Source organism: Musa acuminata, chromosome BXJ1-2 (genome assembly GCF_036884655.1).
Source record: "Musa acuminata AAA Group cultivar baxijiao chromosome BXJ1-2, Cavendish_Baxijiao_AAA, whole genome shotgun sequence".
In the NCBI taxonomy this organism is placed as follows: Eukaryota; Viridiplantae; Streptophyta; class Magnoliopsida; order Zingiberales; family Musaceae; genus Musa; species Musa acuminata.
The window spans coordinates 2,696,432-2,712,001 of NC_088328.1; positions in this window are offsets into that span (position 1 = coordinate 2,696,432).

Here is a 15,570-nt window from a genome sequence, read left to right on the forward strand (position 1 = left end):
AGCAAGATAGCGAATCGCGATATAGGTGAGTCTCGAGGGACTCGACCAACTCAACCTACACCGGGAATCGGTTCCTACTCATAATGATGGAAGGCCACGTGGGTCAATCTAATTGCCTCACGTTTACCGACTTAATATTATCGAGAGATGTTTTTATGATTTGGTCTCCTAATATGACATGTCACACATATACATATTTAATATATATCTACATCGCATGCAAATATATATACATATCTAGTATGTGTATAAGCAATCACACTAGATGATCATGGACCACAACCTAATGTGATTAGGCCCGAGCCAGTAGGCCTAATCACTCACATCAAGATCTATGTGTGCAATGGTGCATCTCCATGCCCTGTGATCGTCTATCTCGTCCTCGTCGGTTCCGTCGACATCTTGATGCATCTTCATGCATCGCGATTGTCCATCTCGTGGGTCCCGCTATCGCATCCACGCTCCCGCTGTGCCTCCTCATGTGATTACAACTTAATTATAGGCACGCAGGCCCGACAATAAACGAGAAATATAATGGAGGCTCACAGACCTCAGTAGTAATAATCATAAGTACACACATCACACGGTCCATGATCATCCGTCCACACATCATACATCACATGTATAAATAATTATCATCATGTAGGACTACTAGATAATAATAAAAATAATAATCAACTAAACCTTTTAATTAATTAATATTTTTTGAAATCAGGGACATGTAGGGAATTTCTGAATTTATAAGGGTATTTTCATAATTTGGACAAAAGACAGAAATTGGAATTTCTCAAATTTCGAGGGGCAAAACTGTCTTTTGCCTAGAAAACCCTAATGCCCTTTCCCCTTTCGCTGTTGCCGCCGCCATCCTGCTGGCGGTGGCCTGTGCGGCGGGGTGAGGGCGCTGCCCTCGCTTGCAGGCGGCACGCCCGCTGGCGGCGCTGTCGCTGCGGGTGGGCGCCCCTACGGGCGGTTCTGCCGGCGGTGATACCCCTGCACGTTGGCCCCCCTACGGGCGTCGCCGCCTCGGCAAGCGGTTCTGCCTGCGGGGCATCGCCCGCAGGTGGTGCTGTCCCGACGGGCGGCCGCCCCTACGGGGGGGTTTCGCCCGCGGGAGCAGCGGCGGCAGGCGCCGCTGCCCTGCGGCGCCTCACCCCGCGGGAGAAGTGGTCGCAAGCGCCTTTGCCCGCGGGCTGCCAGCCCCGCCGGACGCAAGCCTGCTGCAAGTCGGCCGCCGGCCGGCTGCTGCAGACGCCGTAGTCCCCAGACGATACAAAGGAATCCAATCCATTGGACCTGTTTGTCCTCAGTTACCGTGTACCTATAGTCCCTCGTCCATCTAATATCCCAGAGACCGTATATCGAGCATGGTGCTGTCAGACCCATATGGTTTCTACTCGAGTCTCGCTCTAATCGGATTCTCCCGGAGAACTCTTTCTCTCTCAACTCGAATGACCCTAGCCAGGGATTTGTCTGAGCAAGAACACATGGGATATTCCACTCATGACGCCGAGAGTGAATGATCCTCTATCGACACTCAATAGCCCTTGTAAGGTCGACTACCACTCCCAATAACCAGCTGTACTAGATCTGGGACAGCCAAACCTATAAGTCTGGTATCAAAGAGTGGAGCACTCATACAGGACATCCTTGGTGTCTCAAGTCTAAGGACAAAATACACCACTAGGACTACGAAATCGCTATCTGACAATAAGGCATCATCAACCATCCAGCATTCCGTAAGCGGATCAATCAGTGAACTAATTCTCCAATGAGCACTTGTACTATATCCTTAGTGTCCCTACACGAGCAGCTATGAGAGCAACTGCATCCATCATATGGACGGGTATACAGCACACCAGTCTGTCCGGTTATCACGATGTCCCTCTCGAGTAACCTATGACCGGGATTATTTAGGATATGTGTTTAAAGGTGAATCGATCTCATTATCGTGATCTCATCACGATCTGATTCCCATTGCACAAATCCAAGGATATCACAATATATATATATATATATATATATATATATATATATATATATATATATATATATATATATATATATATATATATATATATATATATATATATATATATATATGCATTTATGCAATAGTTATAAAATGATATACGCCAAAATAATAATAAACAAAAAGATTCTGTATCAAGTCACACGTGCCATCACTCACGTGATTGGCTTGCTGGGCACCTTTGACTAGCAATCTCCCACTTGACCTAAAGCAATCACCTGTGTCTGATTCCCATTAGACCCCTGTGACGCTCAAAGACAATCTGAGACAACGGCTTTGTCAGTGGATCTGCAATGTTATCTTCGGATGGAACTCTTTCCACTGCTACATCTCCTCAGGTTACGATCTCTCTGATAAGCTGGAACCTCCTCAGAACACTTCTGATGAGACCCGGGTTCCCTCATTTGAGTAATCGCCCCATAGTTGTCGCAATATAAGGAAGTCAACTTCTCGCTTTCCGGAACGACTCCCAAATCTGTAATGAACTTTTTCAACCAGACTCCCTCTTTTGCTGCATCTGATGCGGCAATGTACTCCACCTCTATAGTCGAGTCAGCAGTGGTATCCTCCTTCATGCACACTGCTCCTCCATTCAAGGTGTACACATACCTTGAATTCGACTTGCTATCATCGATATTAGACTGAAAATATGAGTCTGTGTAGCCTTCAACCTTAAGGCTACTACCTCCATATACTAGTAAAAGATCCTTAGTCATTCTCAAGTACTTAAGGACATACTTTACTGCTTTCCAATGCTCCAAGCCTGGATCCGCCTAATACCTGCTCGTCTCAACCCGTGGGCAGAGGGGCCCGACCTGCCCACGGGCTGCCAGCCCTGCCGGACGCAAGCCTGCAACAAGCAGGCCGATGGCCGACTGCTGCAAACGCAGCCTCTGTGCTGCCCGCCTTCGGTTGTGCTGCATGTACGCAGATCGAGGGCAGCAACTGTTGCTGCCCTTCCTTGTTTTTGTGTCAACGATTTTGACGTCAAAATTCTTTATAAACACAACACACGCAGTTCAAAACCAATCATTCGCACGAACAACCTGGCTCTGATACCACTGTTGGAAAATCATGGGGGCGACATCACATGCGCAGCGGAAGAACAAGAAAACAAAATCCCCGATTCCCAAAAAGATGTTCGTCGTCGTGCGAAGATTGGTGCGCAAAAATCCGCGAAACATGAAACTACGTATAGAGTAGATTGTGTTACCTAGAGAGATCGTATATCCCTGTTTCCTTGCAGATCCTTAGGAGAGGGTAAAGGAGGTCAAGCGTCCTCCTCTCTAGCGGTGATCCACACAGCAGGGTTGCGACGACGCTCCTCAAAACTCCAGGCCTGATCTGAGGTGGAGAGGAAGAGGAGAATAGGAAAGGCAAGCAAAGGCTCTATCCTATGAGGCTCTGAATCCCTCCTATTTATAGAGGTCCCCTGTCAAACCCTAATGGGTCCTCCCCTAGTGGGTATTGGATCTGCATCCAATAAGACAAGGGCTCCGTCGGATATCTCATATCCGAACCTCTACTCATCGCAATCCCTACCATATGTGTATGACCCTCTAGGCCCAATATCGAGCTGGCCGTGAGTCATACCTATCAGAACTCCTTCTAACTCAGTGAATTATTATCTCTGTAATAATTCACTCGACTTATCGACTACGGACATACTAGGCCACTACGCCGTAGTCCCTAGACGATACAAGGGAATCCAATCCATTGGACCTGTCTGTCCTCAGTTACCGTGTACCTATAGTCCCTCATCCATCTAATATCCCAAAGACCGTATATCGAGCATGGTGCTGTCAGACCCATACGGTTTCTACTCGAGTCTCGCTCTAATCGGATTCTCCCGGAGAACTCTTTCTCTCTCAACCTGAATGACCCTGGCCAGGGATTTGTCTGAGCAAGAACACGTGGGATATTCCTCTCATAACGCCGAGAGTGGATGATCCTCTATCGACACTCAATAGCCCTTGTAAGGTCGACTACCACTCCCAATGACCAGCTGTACTAGATCTGGGACAGCCAAACCTATAAGTGTGGTATCAAAGAGTGGAGCATTCATACAGGACATCCTTGGTGTCTCAAGTCTAAGGACCAGATACACCACTAGGACTACGGAATCGTTGTCTGACAATAAGGCATCATCAACCATCCAGCATTCCGTAAGCGGATCAATCAGTGAACTCATTCTCCAATGAGCACCTGTACTGTATCCCTAGTGTCCATACACGAGCAGCTATGAGACCAGCTGCATCCATCATATGGATGGGTATACAGCACACCATTCTATCCGGTTATCACGATGTCCCTCTTGAGTAACCTATGACCGGGATCATTTAGGATATGTGTTTAAAGGTGAATCGATCTCATTATCGTGATCTCATCACGATCCGATTCCCATTGCACAAATCCAAGGACATCACAATATGTATGCATTTATGCAATAGTTATAAAGTGATATACGCCAAAATAAAATAAGCAAAAAGATTCTGTATCAAGTCACACGTGCCATCACTCACGTGATTGGCTTGCTGGGCACCTATGACTAGCATGAAGATCATGCTATTGAGCAGGAACACAACAAGGGCATATGGACCCTACATGTGGATGGCTTGGCCACCGCCGAGGCAGCCGGGATAGGACTTTTCCTCAAGAGCTCGGCCGGAGAAACCTACGAAAGATTGCTCCGGTTATAATTTGGGGCCACTAACAATGAAGGCAAGTACGAGGCACTACTCCACGAACTGCGCCTTGCCCTAGAGATGCACATGGGTGACCTCAAAGATTTCAGCGATTCCCAGCTGGTGATGGGACACATCAATGGGAGCTATGAGGCCTGAGACCCGACGATGGCACTATACCTGATAGAAGCAAAACGACTTGCCCATCGCTTCAACCGCTTCTCGATCTCAAGGGTACCTCGAGTCCAAAATGCACAAGCCGATGCTTTGGCTAGGTCGGCCTCTGCTTGTAACCTAGAGATGACCCCGGCAATTGAATCCATAATGGCACCAACAATACCAACCCACGACGTCACCGAAATGAAGGTCTCGCGGAACTGGATGGAAGAAATCCGCCGCTTCAAAAGGGACGGGACGCAACCCAACGACCCAACAGTTGTGCGACAACTAAGGTAGACCCAAGCCTGGTACTGCGAGGTCGCTAGAAGGCTATACCAAAGGGCTTTCTCTCAACCCCTCCTACACTGTCTCGTGCCATCAGAAGCTGAAACGATCCTCGCCGAGCTCCACGAAGGGAACTGCGGGGAACACATCACGGGCCGAACCTTGGCCTTCGAAATCCTCATGTAGGGATACTACTAGCCGACCATGCGCCAAGATGCCATATCGTACATACGACGGTGCCAACAATGTCAAAGGCACGCCCGGTTACAACACCAGCCAATGGTGCCTCTCGCCCCGATGGATGCAGCCTAGCCCTTCGCCCAATGGGGACTTGACGTCCTCGGGCCTTTTCCTCCAGCTTTGGGGTAGTGATGCTTCCTCATAGTCGGGATTGACTACTTCACGAATTGGGTTGATGCCAAACCCCTAGCGTCCATCACCGAGAAACAAGTTCAGGGCTTCACGTGAAAGAACATCATTACCCGGTTTGAGATCCCAAGGGCTATCGTCACCGACAACGGAGCTCAATTCAACAACACCAAATTTAAAGCCTATTTCTAGTCATATGGGATACAATTGAAGTTCAACTCGGTCACACACCCCCAAACCAACGGCCAAGTCGAAGTGATGAATCGGGCAATCCTGGAAGGCCTTAAGAAGAGGGTCTTAGGCCCATGTGGGGCCTGGGTGGATGAGCTCCCTAGTGTCTTATGGGTGATGCAGATGACCCCCATAACTGCCTCGGGGGAGTCTCCATTCAGTCTAGCGTTCGGGACTATTCCCAACCTTATGCACCATTACCTACAAGCAGGATGGCTCCGAGGAGGGCCTACGAGTGAACCTCGACCTCCTTGAAGAAAGAAGAGCTGAGGCGCACCTACGTACCCTAGCATACAAGAAGGCTACGACTCAGATCTACAACTGCAAAGTTTGTCCATGACCAATCAGGGTCAGAGACCTCGTCCTTCGAAAGGCCGAGGTAAGCGACCCGACCCGAGTAAGGGGTAAGCTTATGCCAAACTAGGAGGGCCCCCCTACCAGGTCTATGACGTGGTCTAAGAAGGGACTTACCGCCTCGAGACTATGGAGGGAAACCCCCTATTAAGAACATGGAATGCAGCAAATTTAAGAAGATTCTATCCATGAAGGGAGGAAGTCGAGAATGGTGAAAAGTCAAATTTCATTAACCAAGAAAAAGATACATGTTGTGATCGGGCAATACAATCTCAAAATTCAATTTGACCAAAGCCAAAAAAGGAAAAAGTACAACCCTTAGTTTGGAGGAGGGGTCTCAGGTTTGTTATCGAAAGGGACATTCACTAGCATGTCGATGCTCTGATCCTCCGGCTGGTCGGCGAATGGGTCCGACTCTAGTTCTAGGTCAAAGTACCTCGCTCGAAAGTAAGCATAAGCCACCAGGTACCTGAACTCATACGTCACCTGCCCTGACCTAACCAAGCCACACTCGAACCTTGGGGACGACTTGTATTCGGCGATCACTCCGTTGATCTTCTTGGGCAGCGCTAAGTGCTCCTCCTTCAGAACCTCCTAGCGGCCCAAGCAAAAGATATAGCAAATTCAACATCCCAAGAGAGGGTATGTAGCTCATTGTCGAGCGTTCAAACGTGGGCTCGGCTTTCCTCCAGCTTGGCCTTCAGATGAGCCACCTCCTCGTCCAGGACCGAGGCATGCTGCTCGGCTACGGTGACGGCCTCTGGGCCAAATTCGCTCTTCAGCTCCAAGATCTCTAGGCGAAGAGCGGAATTGGCATCTGACAGATGCTTGATCACTCGCCCAGCGTCATGGACCTGGTCAATCAGCGCCATGGTATAGTACTGGCCCTGCATAAAGATCGGCGTCAGAACCCACACAAAGAAGGAAGAATCGAACAAGGAAAGAGCACCACTACTTACCCACACAAATGACTTGGCTGCCCGATCCTCCAACGCCTCCGAGGAGGAGCAGTAGAGCTCCTTCGCTAGGGCCGAGTGAAGCGCCCCCCAGATGAATTCTTGGGCGGTCGGCCCGTTGGCCCAGATCCGACTGTCAGCCTTGAGGTTCACCCACCAAGAGGCGTAGGGGGTCCCCGGCTCCCCTATAGGGAGATCAGCCATACTCAGGGCCTGGAACTGTTCACCTTCGGCTCAAGAACAGATGCGGCACAAGTCCCGCATCAACTTCGGGCGCACCGATGGCCTCCTCGAGGGGTCATTGCCAGATAGCTCAGCCACCCCTTTCCTTGCGCGCTCCCTGAGCCCTCACCTTGGGAAGTAGCCCCCGACGACCTCGAGGCAGAACTCTCGCGAGCGGCCGAGCTCGCGTACATCTTTCGGGTCTTAGTTTTTGCCCTCTTTTGCGGGCAACCTGCCTCCGGAGACCCCGACGTCCTCCTTGGCGTGCCCCTCCATGAGGTGCTCCCGGCACTAGAACCCTCACCACTCCGAGATGGTGACGCGATGACCTTGGCATGAGGCGTCCTCTTCACCGACTGGAGGTCTACCATCTCTACAAACAAAAGTCCAGTCGGTCAGCCAGCTCGAGATGAGACAGATGATCCAAAACATACGAATGACCATACCCCCAGTGGTTGGGCTCATTCCCGCCTCAACCATCCACTCCTCGATCATCTCCCTGATTTCCTAAGAAGAGGACAGGATGCCCCTTAATCAACTCACATCCATGGTTTCTCCATCAGAAAGAAACGGTGGTATGTTGTTGATAGTTCGAGAATTCCACCTGGTATTGTAACCCCACCCCCGACTGCAACTGATAAAGAAATAGTGACTCTTCCAACCTTTGTTATTGGAAGGACGCTAATCTTGAAACCACTACGAGCGGTCAGGTAATACCCACCTTGCCCCTTACATAGATAGAAGCAAGCTAGGAAGAGCGTTTAGGACTACTCGATCCCCGCTCCCTGACATTCTTTGAGAAAAGCCACCATCTAGCGCCAGGAGTTCGGTGCCATCTAGGATGGCAATATCCCCCACTTACGGAGACACTCCTCGATAACGAGATGCAATGGGAACCACAGCCCCACCTCAAGGGTACCCACGGTCAGCCCGAATCCATTGGAAAATAGATCGTACGGTTGTTGGCCAGACCGAGGGGCATAAATACCATAAACTTCGGGATACAATAGCGATCCTAAATCGCCCTTAGAAGTTCCTCGGTCACCATCGAGTCTACATCATGCCATGACTTGAGGGTTTCAAGTATGGCAGAACCCTTGGTGTCCCCCAAGGTCACGCCACCTGAAGACGAGCTAACAACCTCAACCCCCGGACCCCCAGAAGAAGAAGACGATGAAGAAGAAGATGAGGAAGAAGAAGACGAAGAGGAAGACGGAGACATCCCGACCTCAAGGTTGGAAGGAGCCGGGGCGCGGAATGAAAGGCTGAGCAAAGTAGCAACCATTGTTCTGGAAGGAGCTTATAAAGGGGAAGCAAACCCACCATGAAGTAACGTTTTGGCTCCCCGAGGAGAGAGATAAGCATGACATTCAAAGCCCACCCTAACTCCTGGGATTTCCCTAGATTCTCCAGCCTCGAAGCTCCCGTCAAGAGATCATGCATGACAACGGGCCTTCCGCCAGAAGCAGCTCCCGATGAAAGGTCTCCTGCCAAGAGATCACGTGTGATAATGGGCCTTCCGCCGGAAGCAACTCATGACGAAAAGTCTCCCACCCGAAATAGCTCGTTACAAAAAGTCTCCTACCAGAAGCAGCTCATGATAGGTAACTTCCCACCAAAACCAGCGTCGCTCCAATGGCACGCCACGTGGCTCGATGGCATGCGCATGTACCCCTACGTGTCATCCAATGCCGGTCCAGTCTTCACCCGAGTCGTGCAGCTCGACTAACGACTTGTGACTCGCTAGTCTTTTAACCTGAGACCGAGACCAGTCGCTCAGCCAACTGGTCCAATCTTTACACAAGTTGCGCAGCTCGACCTCCAACTTGTGACTCGCAAGTCTTTAACCTGAGCCTGAGACCAGTCACTCAGCCAACAAGTCCAATCTTTATACTAATCGCGCGGCTCGACCACCGACTTGCTACTCTCCAGTCTTTAACCTGAGCCCGAGACCAGTCACTCGGCCAACAAGTCCAATCTTCACCCGAGTCGCGTAGCTCGACCTCCGACTTATGACTCGTCGGTCTTTAACCTGAGCCTGAGACTAGTCACTCGGCCAACAGGTCCAGTCTTCACTCGAGTCACATGGCTCGACCACCGACTTATGACTCGCCAGTCTTTAACCTGAACCCGAGACCAGTCACTCGGCCAACAGGTCCAGTCTTCACCCGAGTCGCGTAGCTCGACCTCTGACTTGCGACTTGCCAATCTTTAACCTGAGCCTGAGACCAATCACTCGGCCAACAAGTCTAGTCTTCACCCAAGTTGTGTGGCTCGACCACTGACTTACGACTCGCCAGTCTTTAACCTGAGCCCGAGACTAGTCACTCGGCCAACAGGTCTAGTCTTTACTCGATTCATGCAGCTCGACCTCCGACTTGCGACTCGCTAGTCTTTAACCTGAGCCCGAGACCAGTCACTCGACTAATAGGTCCAATCTTCACCCGAGTCACACAGCTCAACCTCTGATTTATGACTCCCCAGTCTTTAACCTGAGCCTGAGATCAGTCGCTCGATCAACAGGTCCAATCTTTACCCGATTCGCGCAACTTGACCTCCTACTTATGACTCGCCAGTCTTTAACCTAAGCTCGAGGCCAGTCACTTGGCCAATAGGTCCAATCTTTACACGAGTCACATAGCTCGACCTCGGACTTGTGACTCGCTAGTCTTTAACCTAAGCCCGAGACTAGTCGCTCAACCAACAGGTCTAGTCTTTACCTAAGTCGTGCAGCTCGACCTCTGACTTGCGACTCGCCAATCTTAAACATGTGCCCGAGACTAGTCACTCAGCATACGAGTCCAATCTTCACCCAAGTCTCACAGCTTGGTCCCTTAACCAACGACTCATCAGTCTCATTCCGCCTGGGCCCAGCCACCCGGCCAATAATTCAAACCCTTCCCAAAGCATAGGGTGCCACCCACCGAGCAGCTCCATGATAAACCAGCCCGACTCCCCCTCACGAGCAATCAATATATCCGCAACACTCTGACCTAGGCGTGCCCTTCGCCCTCTCGCAAGGACCCCATGGCATGCCCTGGTGGGGGGGGGGGGAGGGGTGGGTAAGAAGTGATGAGGTAAATATTTTATCCCAATCCACTACAGTAAGTCAACGCCATGTCACGCCATCACCAGGTCAACAAAGAAGGGCTCTCGTATGTCGACCCAGAGTCTGTATCAAGGCATCCCCCAATACACCTTGGAAAGCCTAGAGTGGTGCCGTCTGACACCGTCCTGCACACCATAGGGCGACAGCCGCAATGAGGCACTGTCTCGCTGTTTCATGCGCCTTGGGATGGCGGCCACGCAAAGGTACTATCCTGCCATTCCGAGCGTTCCAGGATGGCGGTCGCACAAAGGTAATAACTTCCCCCTCGAGGATTAGCTGCCACGCCAAATCTGCATGCGGCCTACCCTCGGGTGGTGGTATAAAATCCCTTGGCCAGCATCTGACCAGGGGGAGGCAAAAAACAGAGACCAGACCACTAACTTACTTATTGAGGGGTGAAAGTTGGGAACCACCGAACAAGGGCCTTCTATGTAGGAGAGCGGCCACTCCCAAGACATGATCACCCTAATCAAGAAGGTATCTTTCTCCAAGCGGCTCCAACAACCCGGCTGGTGTCCAAGGACTTCCGACGAGGAGAGTGGACATCCTGAGCTGCTACCGTCCCTACCAGGAGACGGTGACCATCGTTCCAACATCCACACCCCGACCTGCGATCAATCAACATCGGTGACCCGTCAAGCCGATCTTCGACTCCTGACATTGGCCTGTGGACCAGGTCGTGCTGACTCATCAGCCACGGCACACACGTTCACCAACAATGAGTCTTTCTTACTTTAATCTTAATTCTTTCCAAATACACGTGCTAGTCAGCTCATTTAAGTTTCACTTACTTTTAATTTTATTATAGTCAATTTTAAATGAGCTAAACTAAAAGGAATTTAAATTTAGAATAAATTATATGGGAAATGACAACTACATTCATACCCAATATTCTTAAGCTTGTAGCTTTGTTTACCATATTAATGATATAATCTTAAATTTCTCAAATATTATCAAACTAAATTTTAATCAATTCTTTCATCAATATGTCAACTTATCAATAAATTTAAATTGATCTTTAAATATTCTAATATACTAGTTATATAGTATAATAAAGTCTAAATATTAGTAATAATTATCAAAAAATCAAAATTTTTAAAATTTTTTCGATCATTTTTCTCAATTATTTGTTCCACAAAACTTTTAGTACTAAGTATATAATCCTTTCAACTAGTTTGATCAAAATTTAATACACCTAGTGTAAATTACATATGCTTAAGCTATTTATAATAATTTAATTTAGAAAATATAGGAACATTTATCAAAATACAATGAATGAAGCACCACTATAGTAATATAACATCATATTAATATTTTGAGTTTCTTAATAAATATTAAATTATTGATATAATCTTTAGTTTATCTTTTGATGAAATATTGACATATCTAATATTTATTCAAAAATATTGATAAAGAACTAATACCATCCTTGTAAAATAGTATTGCTACCTTTGATTATATAATCCTAAACTATAAGGATACCCAAAAAAACATCATCCTTCCACATCACATAATTATTCAAAATAATTTTTTTGAGATTATCTAAATCTCCTACTTATATGTGTGATTATGAATATTATTTTTCTTAATATTATTTAGGATTTATTTCTTAATATATTTTTATAAGTTATTGGTCTAAGGTACCTTGGAAATTATAAGACCAATACAATAATATAAAATATAATTTAAAATATCTTATAAATGATAAAACCTTTATTATAATTCACATTCTATAAGTTTACCATATTATGCCACTTTGGCAGTTACCAATCAAATAAAACTTAGGAATATGAGTTATAAATAATATTTACTAATTTTTTAATATAATTTGTTCCAAAATAGTTCAATAATCATAATAATTATTGAACATTAGTTAGCATAAAAAAAACTTATATGATAACTATAATCATGATAAAACATAAATCATGCCTTTTATGTGAGCATGTGAATAACCAAACAAATATCCAAGAATAGTAATTAGATTTTTATTTATCATATGAAAAATTTTATTGATATATCATATGAGAAAACTATAAAATAAAATTATAATTTATATATTTTGAATTTTGCATAGAACTCTTATATCAGCCAACCCTATTTAATTAGGTAAACCTAGAATTGGACTATCTAAATTGGGCCCATTGATTTAGGTTGACTATTCGCCCAATCTGGCTCGTTAAGATTAAAGTTGATTAAAATTAAAAATTAATCAAAATTTATCTTTTTTCCAAATTCGATCTAGACTTAATTGATCGAACCTAAATCCAATCAAGCAATCAAATATAAAAATGATCAAGTCCAATCAAAATATTTGATTAAAATAAATCAAATTATTTATAATTGAGAACATAAGTTAGAAATTTTTAATTTTTGAAGGGTAAAACTATAATTTTGTTAGGAGATATAGAGAAAATATTTGATTTTTGAAGGGCGTTATTGTTAAAAAGGGCATAAGTTAGAATTAAAAGACTTTATAAGGGCAAAACTATAATTGTAAAAATAAACCCTAACCTTTTGCCATCGCAACCTCTCTTGCAACTATTACTGGTTCCACCGCGTCCATGCGTGCAAGTCAACGATGTAGTGGCCAACCAAAGAACACATTGGTCACTACTCCCTGCTACCACATTCCTCACTGGTGGAACACCTCCGGGATGTGCTACCAACATATCGTCCCACCATGTGACCATGCACATGCGTCGACTTGCGACCCCCATAATCGCCATGGTGCACGGTTGTGCCCGTGCATCTTACTATGCAACTACTAAGAACTATGGCCTTTGACGTCCAATTGATGGTGGCCATGGCCAGCAAGCACTACAGTAATGATATTATTATAGTCGTCGCTCGTAGTTGTTAGGATCGAGAGCACTAAGAGGGGGGGGGGGGGGGGGTGAATTAGTGCAGCGGAAATCTTTCAGCGATTAAAAACGAAAGCTGCGTTCGTTCGATAAAAACTATTTTAATGCAAAAGCCAATTCTAAGATTACTTATGATTAAGTGCAGTTTATGTCTAAACACAGTTTGCGTCTAAGGGCAATTTATGCAGTTTGCAGTTTGCGTCCAAATGCAGATTGCGTCTAAGCGCAGTTTGCATCTAAGCGTAGTTTGCGTCTAAGCTCAGATTGCGTTTAAGCGCAGTTTGCGTCTAAGCGCAGTTTACGTCTAAACTCAGATTGCGTCTAAGCGCAGTTTGCGTCTAAGCGCAGATTGCGTTTAAGCGCAGTTTGCGTCTGAGCGTAGTTTACGTCTAAGATCAGATTGCGTCTGAGCGCAGTGCAGTTTGCGTCTAAACGCAGTTTTACGTCTAAACACAGTTTTACGTCTAAACGTAGTTTTACGTCTAAACGAAGTTTGCGTCTAAACGCAGTTTTACGTCTAAACGTAGTTTTACATCTAAACGCAGTTTACGTCTAAACGCAGTTTTACGTCTAAACGTAGTTTTACGTTTAAAAGTAGTTTACGTCTAAAACACAGTTTTACGTCTAAGCAGAATCAAGACGTAAACGTAAACTGCAAAGAAACTTGTTCGCAGAAATCAGTTTGCAGTTATAAACAGAATCAAGACGTAAACGTAAACTGCAAAGAAACTCGTTCGCAGAAATCAGTTTGCAGTTATAAATAGAATCAAGACGTAAACGTAAACTGCAAAGAAACTCGTTCGTAAAAGCGCAGAAGACAGTTTACAGTTATAAATAGAATCAAAACGTAAGTGTAAACCGTAATGTAGAGATCGTACGAAAACACCGATTTACGTCTGGATGCAGATTTGAAAAGAACATAACTTAGAAACTTGTTCGTAAAAGCGCAGAGAGCAGTAGCTATGTAGGAGGTTTGCAGTAATGATAAAGTGCTCAAAATGAAAGCAAACCAGAGATTTAGAGTGGTTCGGTCAGTCTTGACCTACTCCACTTTTGGCTTCCTCCACCGACGAGGTCACCGACGTCAACTAGAAGCCTTCCTTCAATAGGCGAAGGCCAACTACCCTCTTATAGATTCACTCCTTTTGACGGGCTTAGGAGACAACTCTTACAGAAGTTTTCTCTCCTCTCTTTACAACTCAAACTTGAAGAATAGAAAGAGGAGAACTAGCAGTTTTGAGCTCTAAGAAACACAGAAAGATAGCAAGATTTCGAGTGTGTGTTCTGTATCTTTTCAGTGCTGAATGGGTGGGGTATTTATAGGCCCCAACCCAATTCAAATTTGGAGCTCAAAACGATCAAATCCCGGAATTCCGGGATCAGGCGGTTGCACCTCTTGACTGGAGAGGTTGCACCGCCTGGCAGAGCTCGAAGACTGAGCCCAAGCAGTGCCACCTCTTGACTGAGGCGGTTGCACCTCTCTGCCAGAGCTCGAAGACCGAGCTCAGGCGGTGCCACCTCTCTGTCAGGGAGGTTGCACCGCCCAGTCTTGCTCGAAGACTGAGCTTAGGCGGTGCCACCTCCTGGCTGGGGAGGTTGCACCGCCCAGTCTCGCTGGGAGGCTTAGCCTAGGCGGTGCCACCTCCTGGCTGGGGCGGTGCCACCTCTTTCACTATTTCAGCTCACTTGGTTTGGCTCCAAACTTGGCCCAAACCAGTCCGAACTTGGGCCTAATTGGCCCCTACTTGGGTTATAGGATTAACACCTAATCCTAACCCTAATTAATGTGCTAACTATGATTTTAAAGACATTTTCTAAGCTATTACAAAGTCCGCAAGTCAAGACTTCTTCTGGCGAGCTTCCGGCAAACTTCCGGCGGTCTTCCGATGAACTCTCGGAAACCATTCTGCGGACTCCCGGCAAGCTCCTAGACTTCACGATTTGTTCTTAGCGAGTTCCAACGAGCTTCTTCGGCAAGCTCCGATCTTTCTCGGCGAGCTCCGCGAACTCCCAACGAACCTTCCGGCGAGCTTTCGAAAAACCCTTCGGCAAGCTCCCAACTCATTCTCGGCTAGTTCCGGTAGCATTCCCGACGAACCTTCGGACTTCCGTCGAACTCTCGAACTCGCAACAAATCCTTCGCGCTTGACTCCGACACTTTGTTTCGCTTTATGTCTTCATCGTTATCATAGTTAATCCTGCACAATTAAAACAAAACTTTGATCGAGACAATTAATCCTAAGCAATTAACCAAGTTGTTCGGCATGTCATTGGTCCCTCGACGCTTCGTCTGATTCTTCGGTGCATCGTC